Here is a 16,173-nt window from a genome sequence, read left to right on the forward strand (position 1 = left end):
CCACGAGGAAACCAGGAGGTTCCTCCTTCACGTGCCTGGAGAGCTGGCCCATCAGGAAGCAGCCCACTTACTGCACCGCAACACCCGCATTACCCAGGCAGGTAATGAGGCTGCCTGGTGATGAGAGATGGGGAGAGAGGAGAGGTGACCTCAGGCCAGCACAGAGCCCTGGGCAGAGAGGAAGGAGATGTGTTGGGAGATGTGCAGGTTGGTGGGGAAGGTGGGGAATACGTACTCCAGGACTGGCAGCCGGGGTCCCTCCTCGTGCCCTGCCCTGAACATCCTCATGAGGGTGCTGTGAACGGGGCAGCTTCTTGGGGGACAGAGCAGGAGAAGGAAGACCACACTGGCAGCCAGGCACCCAGGATCCCAGAAATGCAGTAGTCTGGGGGGGTACAGAGGCTCAGAAGGAGGGGGTGGGGGAAGGCAGAATTAAACCTTGAAAGTTACTGCTGCTCATATGGCTTCATTCTCAAGCAGGACCCTGCCAGGACCTGGACAGCCCAGTACCCTAGAGCATCCTGGGGCAAGGGGGTGTCTTCCTAACAGAGCTGCAGGAACACACAGGCCAAGGAGAGACAGCCCTGCACAGGGACAGTGACTACCTTAGGGCCGTATTTTCTGCATCTTTCAGCAATGCCAGCCTTAGGCAGAAACAAATATCTGCCCGGGACTCAGACACCGTTTGTTCATTCACCCTGCACTCATTCAATGAGCCAGGGGGCCTGCTGTGAGCTGGACCAGTCTCTGCCTGCCCTCAAACACTGGACGTGGGGTTGTCCCAGAGCTCTGACCCCCAGCCCTGACCCTGCAGCCCCTCCCCCTCCCATCATCTGAATACCAAGGACTCTGCCAGCCCCAGGCCCTGGGACTACGTGGGTGGAGCCCACACTGAGCTGCTGCCCACCAGCCTGGCAGGACACGCATCTCCCCCGGAGTATCTGCCAGGGGACATCAGACTTCGGCAGCAGACGAGTTACTGCTCTTGAGAGAGGAGGGAAGGGGGCAGGGCACAGCCACTCAAGGAATGACAGCAATTTAACATCAAAATGGTGGAAGGTTCACCAAAATGGTGGAAGATTCTACTCCTAGTTGGCCTTGAGGATTAAGAGATTTGACTTCTAGTAGACCTTGAGCTTCATTATATGCTCATTGCAACAGCGTGACCAATAACAGGCCCGCAGGTGCCATGACAGCCCCAAGGCTAACCGCAAAAGGCCAAAGAATGGGCGGTGCCCCAATTCCTGGGAATCCCAGCCCCTTCCCCAGGGCAGTTGGATTGATCCCACCTGTAGGCGTGTGAAGATACTGAAACCATGAAAACTGGCAACACCACGCTTAGTGGCCTTTCCACTCCCTCCCCTTTGGAGACGGCCCGCACTCTGTCTGTGGAGTGTGCACCTACTTTTACTTTAACCTGAGCACCCAATTCCCACACCTCGTTCCTTGCCTTTCTCTTGCCTTACACTCTATGCAGTGTGTGTCTCTCTAAATAAATCTACCTTTACTCAACAGTGGCTGGCACTTGAATTCTTTCCTGTGTGAAGCCAGGGACCCACACCTGGCGGGGCACGTCCCAGGGGCTCCACCGAGACCTGGGACACGGCCCTGCTCACGCCCCACAGCCGTGTTCCTGCATCTCTCTGAGTCTACAGGTGAGACAGCAGTGGCCCACGCAAGCTTTGTCTTGACCTTGCTGGCAAATCGCTCCCCGGGGACTCAATCCATCTGACCTGGCTCAGGAGGAAAGTGAGGACACAGCGAGCAGGCATCCTTCAGGGAATCAGACCACCACCTGGCCCAGCGCCTCCATCCCAGGAAGCTGACCCTCCTTCCTGGAGGCTCTGCTTCTGAGAAGCTGCCTCCACACCCCCTTCACCCCCTGCTCCCCTTCCCCACAGCCAGAAGGCCTGGTCCTCAGTCAGCTGCCCCCAATAACATATGGGTGGGTTCCCAAGGGCCAGTGTCACCCCCTTGGTGCTCTGAGCCCAGCACAGGCTTGAAATGGAGCAGTACCCAGCGGGGTCCTCCCAGGTACAAACCCTTTCGGTGTCCCCCCTTTCTTATTTGTAGGAAGCAGGACTCATTCAGCTTCCTTGACCTTCCCTGAGCTCCAAAGGGCAGATTCAAACAGTTGCTAATCAGGGAAGGGAGGGAATGCAGATACTAGGGAGGAATAGTCAGGAAACAACAGTGCAGCCTTGGGGCAGGTCCTGGTTCCTGCTGAAGTGCCATACATAACAATATCTTTGGGTTCTTCTGCAGGAACTAAGGCCCCACCCAGGTGGAGGATGACCACTTCAGGCTGAGCACAGGACTCCCGGAGCCCTGCCTGCTTGCCTCCCCACCAGCCAATCAGAAAGGAGTCACGCACCCTGCAGTCCTCATCTCAAATTTTGCTTTTAAAAACTTCTCCCCCAAAACCTTGGGGGAGTTTGGGTTTTTTGAGCAAAAGTCACCCGTTCTCCTTGCTTGGCCCAGCAATAAACCTTTCTCTGCTCCAAATTCCGACATTTCAGTTTGGCTTCATTGTGCGTTGGACACGTGAACTTTTGTTTGGTGACACCTTGACCTTCTGCCAACCACTCCCATCCCCAGGGTCTGCTAATAGCCCTGCCAGGCTTCACACTGTAGCACCTCTAAGATTGCCCCTCCTGGGAGCCCTGGTCCCGCCTCGGCCTTGGCTTTGGCCTTTTCATGGGCAGGGCAACTGTGCCATGGGGAGCCTGGCCCGAGCAAATGAAGAACAAGGCCCCCCTGGGCCTGAATGGGGGGATCAAAGACAACCTGGGGGCAGGCCAGTGAGAGTTGCTAGTGGAACTTTGATTTAGAACGCATTGTTGTCCCACCTCGGGGATTTCTCCGCCATAAGACACAGAAGTGGAGAAACCAAGGACCCACCTGCAGTGTCACTCCCGGTTGCCCCAATTGTGGGTCCCTCCCTCTTCATATTAATGAAGCCACAAAGAGCAGAAGCCCTACAAGTGATGGGAAGGGTCATTGGGATGGGTGAAGTGTGGTGCTGAGAGCATCAGCTCGGGAGAGGACGCCATGGTGGTGACTGGATGTGTATCTGGGACAGCAGACCAGCACAAGCTGTGGCCGCCCCCAGGGGTATGGCTGTGACCAGCAGGAGGACACCAAGTGTGCGAATCTGCTAAGGCTGCCAGAACAAAGTGCCACAGACCAGGAGGCTTAAACAACAGACATTTATTGCCTGGAGACCAGAAGTCCAGAGTCAAGGTGTCAGCAGGGCTGGTCCCACCTGGGGCTGTGGGGGAAGGCTCTGTCCGAGGCCTCTCTCCTGGGCTTACAGATGCTCATCCTCGCCCTGTGTCTTCACACAGCCTTCCCTCTGTGTGTGTCTTACCTCTTCTTCTCACAAGGATTCCAGTTCCATTGGATCGGGGCCCACCCCAATGACCTCATTCTAAGTTGATTACCACTGTAAGGACCCTAGGTTCAAATAAGGCAAGTTCGTGTGCCCAATGCATCATGAGGCCAAAGAAACTGAACAGATGAGAGTTTGGAGCAGAGAAAGGTTTATTGCAGGGCCAAGCAAGGAGGACAGGGTGGCTCATGCCCAAGAAAACCCCAAACTCCCCGAAGGGTTTCAGCAAAGCATATTTAAAGGCAGGTGAGGGAGGGGGGTTGCAGGTACCTGATCAGCTCGTGCACGATTCTCTGATGGGTTGATGTGGAAGTAACAGGGTGGTCAACACCATCAACCCCCAGGCACCAGAAAATTTGGGGACCACATGCCCTTGATCATCAAGTAGCTAATTTCTTCCCTTTGGCAGTGGTTTTAAGCATCTGAAACACTCAGGAAATATACCTGAGATACTGTTATCTGGGTCCTTCAGAGAGGAGCTGCAGCAGAGGATACGGGGAGGGGTCTGTCCCAGGAAAGCCCCCCAGGGTCCTGCTGGGTTACAAGGTCCCATGCTGAGGTGCGGAGAGTTAGGACCCCAACCTATGAATGAAGGGAGACAGTCAACCCACAACACCAAGCCTGAGGATGGCAGGAAACCTGCTGGGAGCTCCTGGGGGCCGCGCACAGGCCACAGGCCACCGGGGCAGTCGGCCGCCGCTCCCTCCCGCCACCCAGGAGGCAACAGCTGTGAGGAGGGGGCAGCCCGGAGCCAGCCGGGCCCCAGCAACCCTGTCATCAATCAGCAGACAGCTCCATGCCTGCTTCAGGCTCTGAAATAACACACTGATTTTTGAGCCAAGGCTAACTTTAGTTACTGGTGATGTTGCTAACGGGGGAGAATCAGTCATCATCATTAGAACGGATTCCAAATGAGCGAGCCAGCCTGGGTCTCCCTGGGACTTGGGCTGCTGCTTTTTCTTTCTTTTTTTTTTTTAATTGTCATAGTTTGCTGACATAGTCCTTTCTGAACTGAAGCAGCATGAAAGAAAGCTTTTACCAAATACGACACGTCACCATGTGGGAAATATTAAGGCATTGATTACTCTGCTTATCTAGGGCTGTTTTACAAACCATCCCAAAAGTTAGTGGCTTAATGCAGCACATTTTGTTATCTCTCACTACCTCGTGGATGGGGAAATGGGCCGGGACTCAGCTGGGGGACCCTTCTGCTCGCAATGACATTGACTGCCTGGGGTTGCTTGCGGTACCCAGCTGGCAGGATGTCCCACACCTAGCCCAGGCCCCTCCTGTCATCTCAGGGCCTCCCAACACAGCCTCCCCCGTGGGGCCGCCAGGCCTCTGTGATGGCCCCGGGCTCCAGTGACAGGCAGTCTAGACAGAGATGCTGGAGTCCAGGCCCCAGTTCCATACCAGAGGTGGGGGAAGTGCTTAGTCCCTTGGTAGGTAGGGGGGTGAGGGGAACACCTTGGAGAGGAGCCAAGGGAATCAGCACCAGGGGGACATCTGGGGCAGAGGCACCCAGCTGGCAAAGCAACCCATCACTCACACTGGCTCACACATGTGCACACATCACACACGCACATACAAACACACAGTGACACTCAGAGGCTCTCACATGGACTTACACACATAATGTCACCGAAGTGCAGAGCTCTGGACCCCTGGAGGACCACCACACAGGAGACATGAAGAATCACATCCTCAAGAATTATTAACTGGGCACCCACTGTTAGAGCAGGCAGACAGCTAGATACAAGCAGAGAAAGGGGGACACAGGCCAAACGGCAGGAATTGGGCAGAAAAGAGGGGCGCAGGCCAAATGCAGGAACCCTACATCATGTAAGCACCAGGGGTCCCTCGGCAGAGAAGGGAAAGCAGGAACCTTTGAGCTGATAAGAGTCATACATTTTGGGGTGACAAGTGCCCTGGAGGCCAACAAAGAAAGATGGGGAAAAGGCGGGAATCTCTAGTGTCTGAATGTAACTGTTTGTTCATTATGCCCTCATTTCAATAAAATTAGCCTCGCAGATTAGAAGCACCCATTATGCACCGACGCCATGACACCCCAGACTAAATAAGGACAAAAATCCCTCCTCCCTTCAGGAAGATGGAGCTGGGATGAAAATCAGGGAATAGGACCCCAAACTCTTCCCTCCCCAGTGAATATTCTGCCCATTCATTTTTACACCCTATGTAACCAACTTGCCAAAAAAACTCAGGGCATCTGCTCACCTGAGCCTGCCCGCTCTCCCTTTGAGAGTGTACCATCCATCCCTTAATAAATTCTCATTTTAATTTCTTAACCTCCATGTCTTGTCTCTGAATACTTTCAGGGACAGGACAAGAACCTGGACACCGGCTACCTCTACCAGCAACACCACCATGTGCCAAGCCTCTACTATGTGAATAAAAAATATTGCCTGCCATATCGGTAAACAAAGGATGTTGCTACCATCAAGCCATCAGCCACTGCAGCCACCCACAGTGTGCACCCTGAGGAGACTCAGGACCGAAAGTACAGGATACTGGCCCTAGACAGGTAAGTTGTAGATCAAAGGAATTACCTAAATGAGCCCAGACTCTTGTATCATCCCATACACAGAAAAGCACTAAATTCCTTAACTTAAGATATCTGGTTTCCTTCAATGAACAGTAAGCCTTTGATGTTCCTGGTCTTTGTTGTAAAGACCAGACTACCTATATAGCCTGGCTCCTCCCTTACCTCTTTGGAGCAGTCCCTTAGAGCCATCTGAGAGGCTGTCTCCCAGGCTTGAAGCCCTCAGAAAATCTTCCAAATAAAACATAATTCTCAACTTCCAGGTTGTGCTTTTTTTTTTTTTTTTCAGTCAACAACTAGGTGCTGGGAAACAGCAGAGGAGGAGGAGGAAGACAGAGGACGTGGGTGGGAGGAGGTGATACTGGTCTGACACCGGCACCTCCTTTTCTCCTTTAAAGGTATGGCTTCATAATTCATAGACCACAGAGGCACAAAATGGCACCCACGGGACATCCAGCTAGCAAAGAGTTTATCCCTCGAGTGGCTTTTGTATCTTTTCAAAATTAGCTCTCAATTTTTAAAACTCAGGTGTCACCACATAAAATCTAGATTTCTGGTTTCCCTTATAAAATCGAAGATCTTCAAACTTGTGTGAGGCCAGCCTGAGTGCTGGGTCCACCCAAGTCCCACCAGCTGGCCTCAGGCCTAAGGGGGCCTATCCAGCCCCCCACCCCCAACCCCACCCCAGTGCCTGGAGGAGGTGACCTCTGTGTATAAAAAGGCAGCCCTTAGAAATCGTCTGTCCAACCTCTCATTTCCTGCTCAAGAGTCAGGCTGGGGAGGAGGTGGCCTTGTCCGCGGCCACACAGGGGAGCAGTGCAGGGCCACTCGGCCCAGCCTCCACTCTCCTCTCCTCGGGGCCTCACACAGTTTCAGGCCCCTGGTGCCTGCTCTATGCAGCCCAGAGACTTGACCCAGGTTCTCCAAATTCCACCTCAAAGGAGTGGACTCTCCAAATGCTGGACAGCCTGGGACAGAGGTTCTGTCCCCAGGACCCCAAAAGGCTCCAGGAGGAAGGTCTACCTGGGGGCCAGGTTGATGCCATGCTCCTCACTCCTCTGTGTCCCAGGAGCCTTGTCTCACACACCCACCCCCCAGCCTCTCCCTGGGCCACCTGCCTCCCACCCCCACCTCTCCATGCCCTCCCTGTTAGCACCCAGCAGCTCACATGAGCCTCATCCGAGGCTGGTATTCAGAGCAACCAGGGTGACCCAGGCCCCACCTCCTGTATGAACATAGGAATTTCCAAACCCCACACAGAACAGGTGACATCGGGTGACGACGCCTGCCCTCAGCTTTGTGAGGATGACAACACCGGCTACGATATGACACCTGGTAGGTGCCTGAGAGATGACATCTGCGGGCATTATTATCATCAAGTGAAAACTCACTTCCTCTCTTTACTAAATTGGGCCGGTGCTGCAGAGTGGAAGACATTCGTTAATTCCACCATATGTCCCAGTTGGAACCAGAGCCTGAATCATTACCACTTGCCAGAAGGAAAAAGAGAAAAGGGTAAGCCAAAAAAGCAAAAAGTTTTTTCTTGACTTCCTACACAGTAGAGCAGTTGTCAGGCAAATGTCTATCCTCTGATTCTGATTCTGGGGTATTCTGGATGGCTCCATCCCCCGCTCCCACGGTTTTTGTTTCAGCAATCATCTCAGCCCAGGCCCAGGGAACATCTCTGAATCCCAGTAAGAACTGTGCGCCGGTGGTGATCCTTCAGACGAAGCGATTCCCTGAGCAAACCTTCACAAAGCAGCTGCCTGCTGTCGGGCGGTGACGGCCAGATCAGAGCTGAGCCCTCAGGTCCCTGCCCAGGCGGCTCAGGGTGGAGGGGAGGGGTGGACAGACAGCACATTCACCTGTGTGGCGCCCTCTCAGGGGACCCCTGGCAGAACGTTCTAACCGCACAGAAGTGGTAGGGCCCCTGCAACTGTGAGCAGTCAGGGCTTGTCTCGACGTGGGGCCCATGGACCAGCGGTGCGCAGAGAAGGCAGTGAGGTAGCAGCCTCCCACCCGCACTACGGGAGGCAGGGTGCTCCGCCTCCACCACCGCGGAGCTGGCAGTCAGCTGCTCAGGAGCAGTCTTGTCCTTTAAAAAAAAAAAAAAAAAGGCATATGTCCGGATGCTGAAGAAGCAGACCAGTGATAATCGAGTCACCTATACGGGGCATGATGCCTTGCACTCCCTCCGCAGAGCTGGGGAGGCAGGGAAGGATGGAGTACCGCTGCCTCTGAGAGGAGGGACGGCCCAGATCCTCCAGGCCTCACTTGTCTCTGTTCTGGATCCGTGTGCTCTCTGACCAACTTCCCACAGATGAAAATGGAGTCCCTGCCCTTGTCCCTGACTTTCCTGTCACCTGAGCGTCCCTGCCAGCATCCCCAGGGAAGCCACCGATGTCCACACACACGCGTGAGGAACCAAGGGTTGATACCCTGGGCAGACTTTTACCCAGTGCCATACAGGAAGCAGTGGGCAAGTTCTTTCCTCTTCTCCCGCCAGCCCGAGGGATAGCCCTGAGGCCCAGGGCACAGCTTCTCAGGGGCCCTCAATCAATCCTAGCGCAGTGGGTCAGCTCCTCTGGTCTCCCCCTCCTGCTTGGCCCACTGCCCTGGCCCTCGGCCTGCGCTCTGGGCCTGCATTCCCTAAGAAAAGCGCTCTTTACACGGAGGAATCACACAGCATCATCAACACAGGAAACACATGGGAGGTGTGATTCATAGGACGTCACTGCTGGAACGGCCTTCAGGGCTACTTCCTTCAACCCCAGACCCCTCCTTCCATTTTACAGATAAAGAAACTGAGGCCCACGGCCATTAAAAAGAATAAAATAATGCCATTTGCAGCAACATGAATGAACCTGAAGAATGTCATTCTAAGTAAGCCAGAAAGAGAAAGAAAAGTACTATATGATATCATTCATATGTGGAATCTAAAAAGAAAAAAAAGACAAATGAACTTACTTACAAAACAGAAACAGACTCACAGACATAGAAAACAAACTTATGGTTACCAGGGGAAAGGGGTGGGAAGGGATAAATTGGGAGTTTGAGATTTGCAGTTATACACTACTATATATAAAATAGATAAACAACAAAGTCTTACAGTACAGCACAGGGAACTATATTCAATACCTTATAATGAAAAAGAATATGAAAAGGAATATATGTTTTTATGTATATACATACATAAATCACTAACTGAATCACTAAGTTGTATACCAGAAATTAACACAACATTGTAAACCAACTATACTTCAATTAAAAAAAAGAAGAAGAAAAACTGAGACCCAGAGGTGAGAAGGGAGTTCCTTGTCCGAGGCCACACGGTTGGAAGCACAGCTAGCACTAAAGTCACATCATCTGTCTGCCTCTTTTAATGGCCCCTTGTGTGTATTTATGACAGGGCCCAAGGAAGACAACACTGGAACAAAGGTGATGACAAGCATTTAAATGGAGTTGTTTCAGGTACCTGGAGCCCCACAAGGTGAGGACGTACCCTGGGGCAATGAATGGATCTTCCTGAAGCTTCTCAATTAAAACTCTGGCTCCTGACTTTGGGTGTAGTGTTGTCTTCCCCATTCTTCTCTGCTAAGTGCATCGTGCACCCTGGGAATGGTGTTATCAGAGAAAATACCAAAGATCTCCGGAGGAGAGGTAAGAAGAAGATGGGACTTCTTTGGGACTCCAGGACCGAGGAACAGCACAGTGTCAGGAAGTCTTGTATTTCCCCACCCAGCGGAAGAAAGAGACCCAGCCTGGTATTTCTCAGCCTCCAGCCTGGCAACAGAGGGCAGCCCAGGTGGGCTCACACCTCCTCTGTATCCATCAGGAGTCTCCACCCCTGCCCCACCACACACACACCATTAGGCAAGCCCAACACTGCCAGCAAGACTGATCAATTGAGAGATCCGTCAAAAATAAATGGCAACAGAAGTGTCCTCTTTCCCTGATGAGCCCAAGACTCGCTTTTCTGCTGAGAATACCAGGGAAGGTGGCAGTCAGGGCCAGCACGAGAGGCGATCACAAGCAGCTTAGTCCAGAAACTTTTTTGTCCCTTCCTGACCAGAAATGCCTGGGCAGGTGCGCAAGGGGCCCAGCTCCAGCAAGCGGTCTGGTCTGGGAAGCCTTTTAGTCTCTAAGGGCCTGAGACCCTCTTCCCCCACTCAGAGATACCCAGACAGCCACGGAGCAGCAACAGAGTAGGGGTATCACTCCCCTCCCCACCAAGAAACCCTGGGCAGTCTGGCCTGGGAAAACGCCCACCCCTCTGGCAGCACCAGCCGGGACTCATGGGAGACTCAGTGGCGCAAGATAAGCCAAGCAGACCAAAGTAACAGCACAAAGCCTCGAAGTTTCACTGGAACCACAAATGACAATAGCAGACGGCAAACTCAACCTAAACGGGGTGACTGCCTCCTAAAATAAAAAATTACGTAGAACACAGGGTCTCCTAATGTAATAGACAAAATATCCAGGATACAATAAAAAAAATTATCCATCGTACCAAGAACCAAGAAAATGACAGCTTGAATGAGGAAAGACAGTCAACTGACGAAGTAAAATCCATATCTTATGGCAAGGCAGGGGAAATCTAAACATAAAAATTTTCCCTGCCCTTTAGTGTATATCACGCATCTGTGTTAACCAGACCTCCCTAGGAGATAACATTCCTGCTTAATCCTGTAAGGGGTCACGAGATGCATTGCTCGCGTTGTACATCAGCTCTGGATTGTGTAAACCGTCAATACGTCATTAGATGTATAACTCTTTGCCTCAAAAACGTATACAACAGTGCCTTGATCTCCAACAGGCAGAGCATCCTCAGAGCTTTCTGAAAGGCTGTCTCCAGGTTAAATTTTCTATTTCTTTCTTAGATTGGCTACTAATTAATTTTTCGTCAACATTTGCATGGTGTAGTCAGCAAGATATGGAAGATGCCCACCAGAGGACACCTGGAATCTACCCCGAACCAGCACTCGGTACCCACATGAGTCATTTAAACCCCACCAGATTCTCGGTATTCCTCAGATGTTCTGGTGAATTCTCCTGATATCTGGATCTCATTGTTTTTAAGAGATGGACCTCAAATTTTTATTCACACTGTTTTTACTTAAGACTTGGAGTCTGAAGGGGCACCAGTGCTTTCCCTAGGCAGGGACCTAGGGGGATCTGGGCAAGAGGCCCAGGGAAACATAGGTGGCTGAGTGTTTGTTGGATTTGGCTTGAATTGAAAAAAAAAAAAAAAGTTGATGTATGATCTGAACAAACTGTTTGCTAGTGAAATGAGAGACTGAATTATTCACCTCCACAGAAAAGGGACATCTGCTCTTTCCAGCCAAAAGGTGTTCTCAGGCAACCAGAGACCTAGCAGAAGTATCTGAGGATCAATCCTTGTGATGTGTTGCAGTCCTGCAGGGAACCACACGACAACCATTAAGCAAACACTGCTCTTCCGGGGATTGGGGGAAGGGGTAACAGAGGCCGATAACCTAGCACTCCAAGCACCACGGCAGTTTTGGACTATGAGAGGGAGAAATCAAGACACATAAAAGAGCCAAACCGACCCAAAGGTAGCCCTTGAGGGGCTAGACTCAGACGCAGCACACATCCGATTCACCACACTGTCCTCAGAAAGTTGTTCAGATCACATCTCGTATCTGAAGATCAGATCAATCATGGGAAATTGTACCTCAAAGGTCAAACAGCTCCTGGGTGGACAGACAGCTATGGGAATACCAGCTGAGTTTACGCATAAGACTTAATGAACTGAAATTTGCAAGTACTCATTAATTGGTGTCGAATGAAACAAATGCACAGCCTAAATGTTAAGAGTTCTGTTTTATTTGGCAGGAGGACTCGAGCCAGGATGACAGCCCCTCAGATGGCTCTGAGGGACTGCTCCGAAGAGGTAGGGAGGAGCTAGGATATATAGGAGCTTTACAACAAAGACCAGGTAGTTGGAACAATAAAAGATTGCTTGTTATCTAAAGAAAGACAGGCATCTCAAGTTAAAGAATTTAGTGCTTTTCTATATAGGGGAGGAAGCAAACATTTGGGCTCACTGAATTCATTCCTTTGACAAGCACCTAGCTATCTAGGGCCAGTATCCTGTCCTTTCTTGTTCTGAGTCCCCTCAGAGGGCACCATTGTGAGTGGCTGCAGAGGCTGGGCTGCAGGCTTGTCTTCACTCGGGGGTGGCGGCAGCCCCTGATGACTTGATGGCTACAGCATTCTTTGTTTACTGATACGGTTTGCAGTATTTTTTGTTCACCTTGGGAACTAGAGGGAACCTTGCCCTGAAATAGCCAAGAGGAGGCTCTCCGGCATTCCAAAGCTGATTTTTACAAGCACAGCTAGAGAAAGCTGGCAGAAGGTAAGAATTCTTTCCACGTCAGTCAGTCTCCTGGATCCCCACCTGCAGGGTCTGCTGGAAACAAGCATGGTAAGAGTTTCCCCTTTTTCTAAAATTAGATTAGCGGGAGGAAATATCTATAAGGCTAGCTCCTTGGTTCCTTTGAATTAAGAAGACTTGTAAACTGTTACATTTTGGAGAGCTCTCATCTTAAACTATTTTACCTATTTTAATTGGCGTGTAGAAGCCCCCAAAGGCTTCAAAATACCAAAAGAGTGTCACTGAAGGATTTATTGTAGAAGGTTAATGGAAGATTGATGATATAAAAGGTACCTAAGACAAAAAACTCTATGATGTAACCACTGCTCCCCTCCGTCCTCCTTAATTGAGTACTCATTCTAGTAATCCTCCCCCTGAATTGCCTTTCCACTCTGAAGAGACTATTAAAAGGTTACCTTTAGAAATGAGAACATCTGAGGCTGCAGGCAATCATCCTCTGGTCAAGGCCAAACTGAGAATTTCTTAAACCCGGGGGTGTGGGGAGCGTCGGTGGCGGGGGACAGGTATACTCAAAAGTTTTTGTACATAGATTATCAAGATGGGAGGCCACTGATCAGACTAAACTCTTAGCTATAGCTGATATTCAGAGCCTGATAGGAATTTTTTTCAGTCTTCTCCCCTAAGCTAAATAAGAGAAAGAAAAAAATCCCAATCTCACTGGATAGGTATGTAAATTCTTTGATATCCTGTAGGTTACCACCAAATTCTCTGAGGCATATAAACAGCTATCTTTGTTTTACAAACCTGTTCTTTATTGGTGTGGCCTCAGAAATCAGTCAGAGCCCAGCAATCCTTGTTATCCATCCCAAACCTTCCTTTTTTCATCTTAAGAAGTGTGGATGAAAAATATTGCCAGCTATATCAGTGAACAAAGGATGCTGTGGCCATCAAGTCATCAGCCACTACCCACCCCTCTCCCCAGCAGTGAGCAGAGGGAACTCAGGACGCAGACAAGCAGGAGGCCTGGTTTCTGCTGCCATCCTCAGTGGTATATCCAGAGGGAAGTCAGGATGGGAAAGGACAGGACACTGGCCCTAGACAGCTAGGTGCACATCAAAGAAGTGATTTCAATGAGCCCATACCTTTGCACCTTCCCATACATAGAAAAGTGCTAATTCCTTAACTTGAGCTATCTGGTTATCTTTCATTAACAGTAATTTTTTGATGTTCTGACTACCTAGTCTTTTTGCAAAAATCCCTCTATATCCTGGCTCCTCCTCTACCTCTTTGGAGCAGTCCCTCAGAGTGATCTGAGAAGCTGTCTCCCAGGCTCAAGTCCTCAGAAATGTTGACCAGATAAAACTAACTCTCAAATTTTAGGTTGTGCATTTTTTTAGTCAACAGAGGATTGCAAGTATCAAAAAAAAATTCTGGCCTTAAGGGAAAAAAAGTTCTAGAAGGACAGAGCTCGTCTTCTCCTACACTTTGAGATGTAAATGTTCTACCTAATCTTCTCCAGAAACTCTTATCTGGACCATCTTTTTAAAATGCAAAGCTTAGAAAGGTAACTCTTATCAGAAGAAAGAATAAAAGGGGGTAGGTAATTTGGAATCTGATTTGTCAAGGACAAATAGAAATCTTAAGTGTCTTCTCCATAAGTATTAGTAAAAAAGGGTTTAGTCATCTAAACAGGTGAGCTTGGTTTGTTCCATCTGCCAGAAACCAAATTTGAATCCAACTTCTTTTGTAACTGATGGGTTTTGTATTATTGTACCTGATTTATGAATGAAATTTTGGAATGGGAATGATGGGGTCTCTATATCTGTTTGTATGTTTGTCTGTATTTACATATGTGTGTGTTGCAGATGCATAGTATTGTCAAAATTAATTGGTAAAAGGGCTCTATTTAATTGGCTTAAAGGAAATTAACCACTTACGTAAATACTCAGAAATATAAAAGAAACTTACCAAAATGAATTTTAGGATCATGTGATCTAGGATTAATTTTTAATGAATGAAAACAAGTTTAAGTTTGTTGGCTTAATTAACACAGATGTGTCTTTAGAGTCATCAACATTAAGTATAATACTTCGTGCCTTGTGAACGAAAAATACTGCAAACCATATCAGTAAACAAAGAATGCTGAAGCCATCAAGTCATCAGCGGCTGCCACCACCCCCCAGTGAAGACAAGCCTGCAGTCCAGCCTCTGCAGCCACTCACAATGGTGCCCTCTGAGGGGACCCAGAATAAGAAAGGACAGGATACTGGCCCTAGATAGCTAGGTGTTTGTCAAAGGAATGAATTCAGTGAGCCCAAATGTTTGCTTCCTCCCATATATAGAAAAGCACTAAATTCTTGAACTTAAGATGCCTGGTTTTCTTTAGATAACAAACAATCTTGTATTGTTCCAACTACCTGGTCTTTGTTGTAAAGCTCCTATATATCCTAGCTCCTCCCTACCTCTTCGGAGCAGCCCCTCAGAGCCATCTGAGGGGCTGTCATCCCGACTTGAGTCCTCCCACCAAATATAACATAACTCTCAATTTTTAGGCTGCACATTTATTTCAGTTGACAACCTAGATTTACTAGAAATCAAGTAAGATCATATTCCTGTTACAAAATTTATCAGCAAGAAAAATAAGTTGATATGACAAAACTTCTAAGTAAATGTAATGTAAATGAGATTTTAGATGAACTCTAGGAATAATTATGTCTTAGGGCTATCTACTTGAAAGCAGTTTCTCCAGATTTTTGGTAACTTGAAACTGCTAAATTAAGTTAAATGATGGGAATTCATTCAATATTCAGATTTTTTTTCCAGATAAGATATTGGAACATCAATTGCTAAACCAGTCTAAGTTTACCTATTTTTGTCTTTTTATTAAAGAAAAACTAGAGATGTTTGGGTTCATTAGATACATCTTGTTCCCCATTGAGGAAAGAAATTAGGTAATAGATTATGTTTACAAGTTTGCCAATCAAGAAATGTTGGTATGACAAACAGTTCATAATTATTTGCTTCTTGATTTTCACTAGAGATTAAGATTTTTAAGAGTTAAAAATTGTAATATATGTAATTGAGTATGCAAGGAAAGTAGGATTATTGCTGAAAGATCGGACCCCATCCCTGATGAGCCAAATAACCCACAGACAAGAACTTGGGAGCTTAGAAGAAGAGGCAATTTTATTGCTTTGCTGGGCAAAGGGTACTGACAGCTGGCTAGTGCCTTCAGAACTGTGAGCCCACCTTGGGGATGGGGTGGGGTGGTTATGTAGCCATAGCTCAAACAATAAAGTATCGATAACAATCAACAGAATCATTTTCTCATCAGAAGACTAAGAATGGCATCATGATGCCTCCAGGTAACCAATTCTCTAGAGGCCAGCGGTTAGATCTCTTTATCTCATAAGCACTCAAGGTATAGTCTTCTTAGTAATTCAAGCTATTTTGTAAGGTTACAGTCCTGTGACTGTCTCTTTGGAGAAGGACTCCGAGACCAAGCTTGATTATTACTTTCAATTACTGGAATAAAGTAGAAACTGTAAGATCAATAACTTTAGTTTTAACAGTGGGCCTGGGACTGTGAGTAGCAACAGGTCAGTGGACTGTTTTAAGGGCGAGCATAAGAATAAGCAATCTGTTAGCCTAAGTGTGGCCATTTTATTAATCCTCCTTCAGGATGTGTGTTTTCTGTAAAAGAAGGTATGAGGAATGAAAATGCATTTTCTTAAGGGAAAATAAAGTAATTTTGTCCTGAAGCTGGTTATTTCTAAATGGGAAAGAAAACAAAGGACAAATTAATATGGATAGAGAAAGTTGTAAAAGGTATGCTAATGGTCGGGGGATCTTTAGAAAGGAATT

This window comes from Camelus dromedarius, chromosome 4 (genome assembly GCF_036321535.1).
Source record: "Camelus dromedarius isolate mCamDro1 chromosome 4, mCamDro1.pat, whole genome shotgun sequence".
NCBI lineage: Eukaryota > Metazoa > Chordata > Mammalia > Artiodactyla > Camelidae > Camelus > Camelus dromedarius.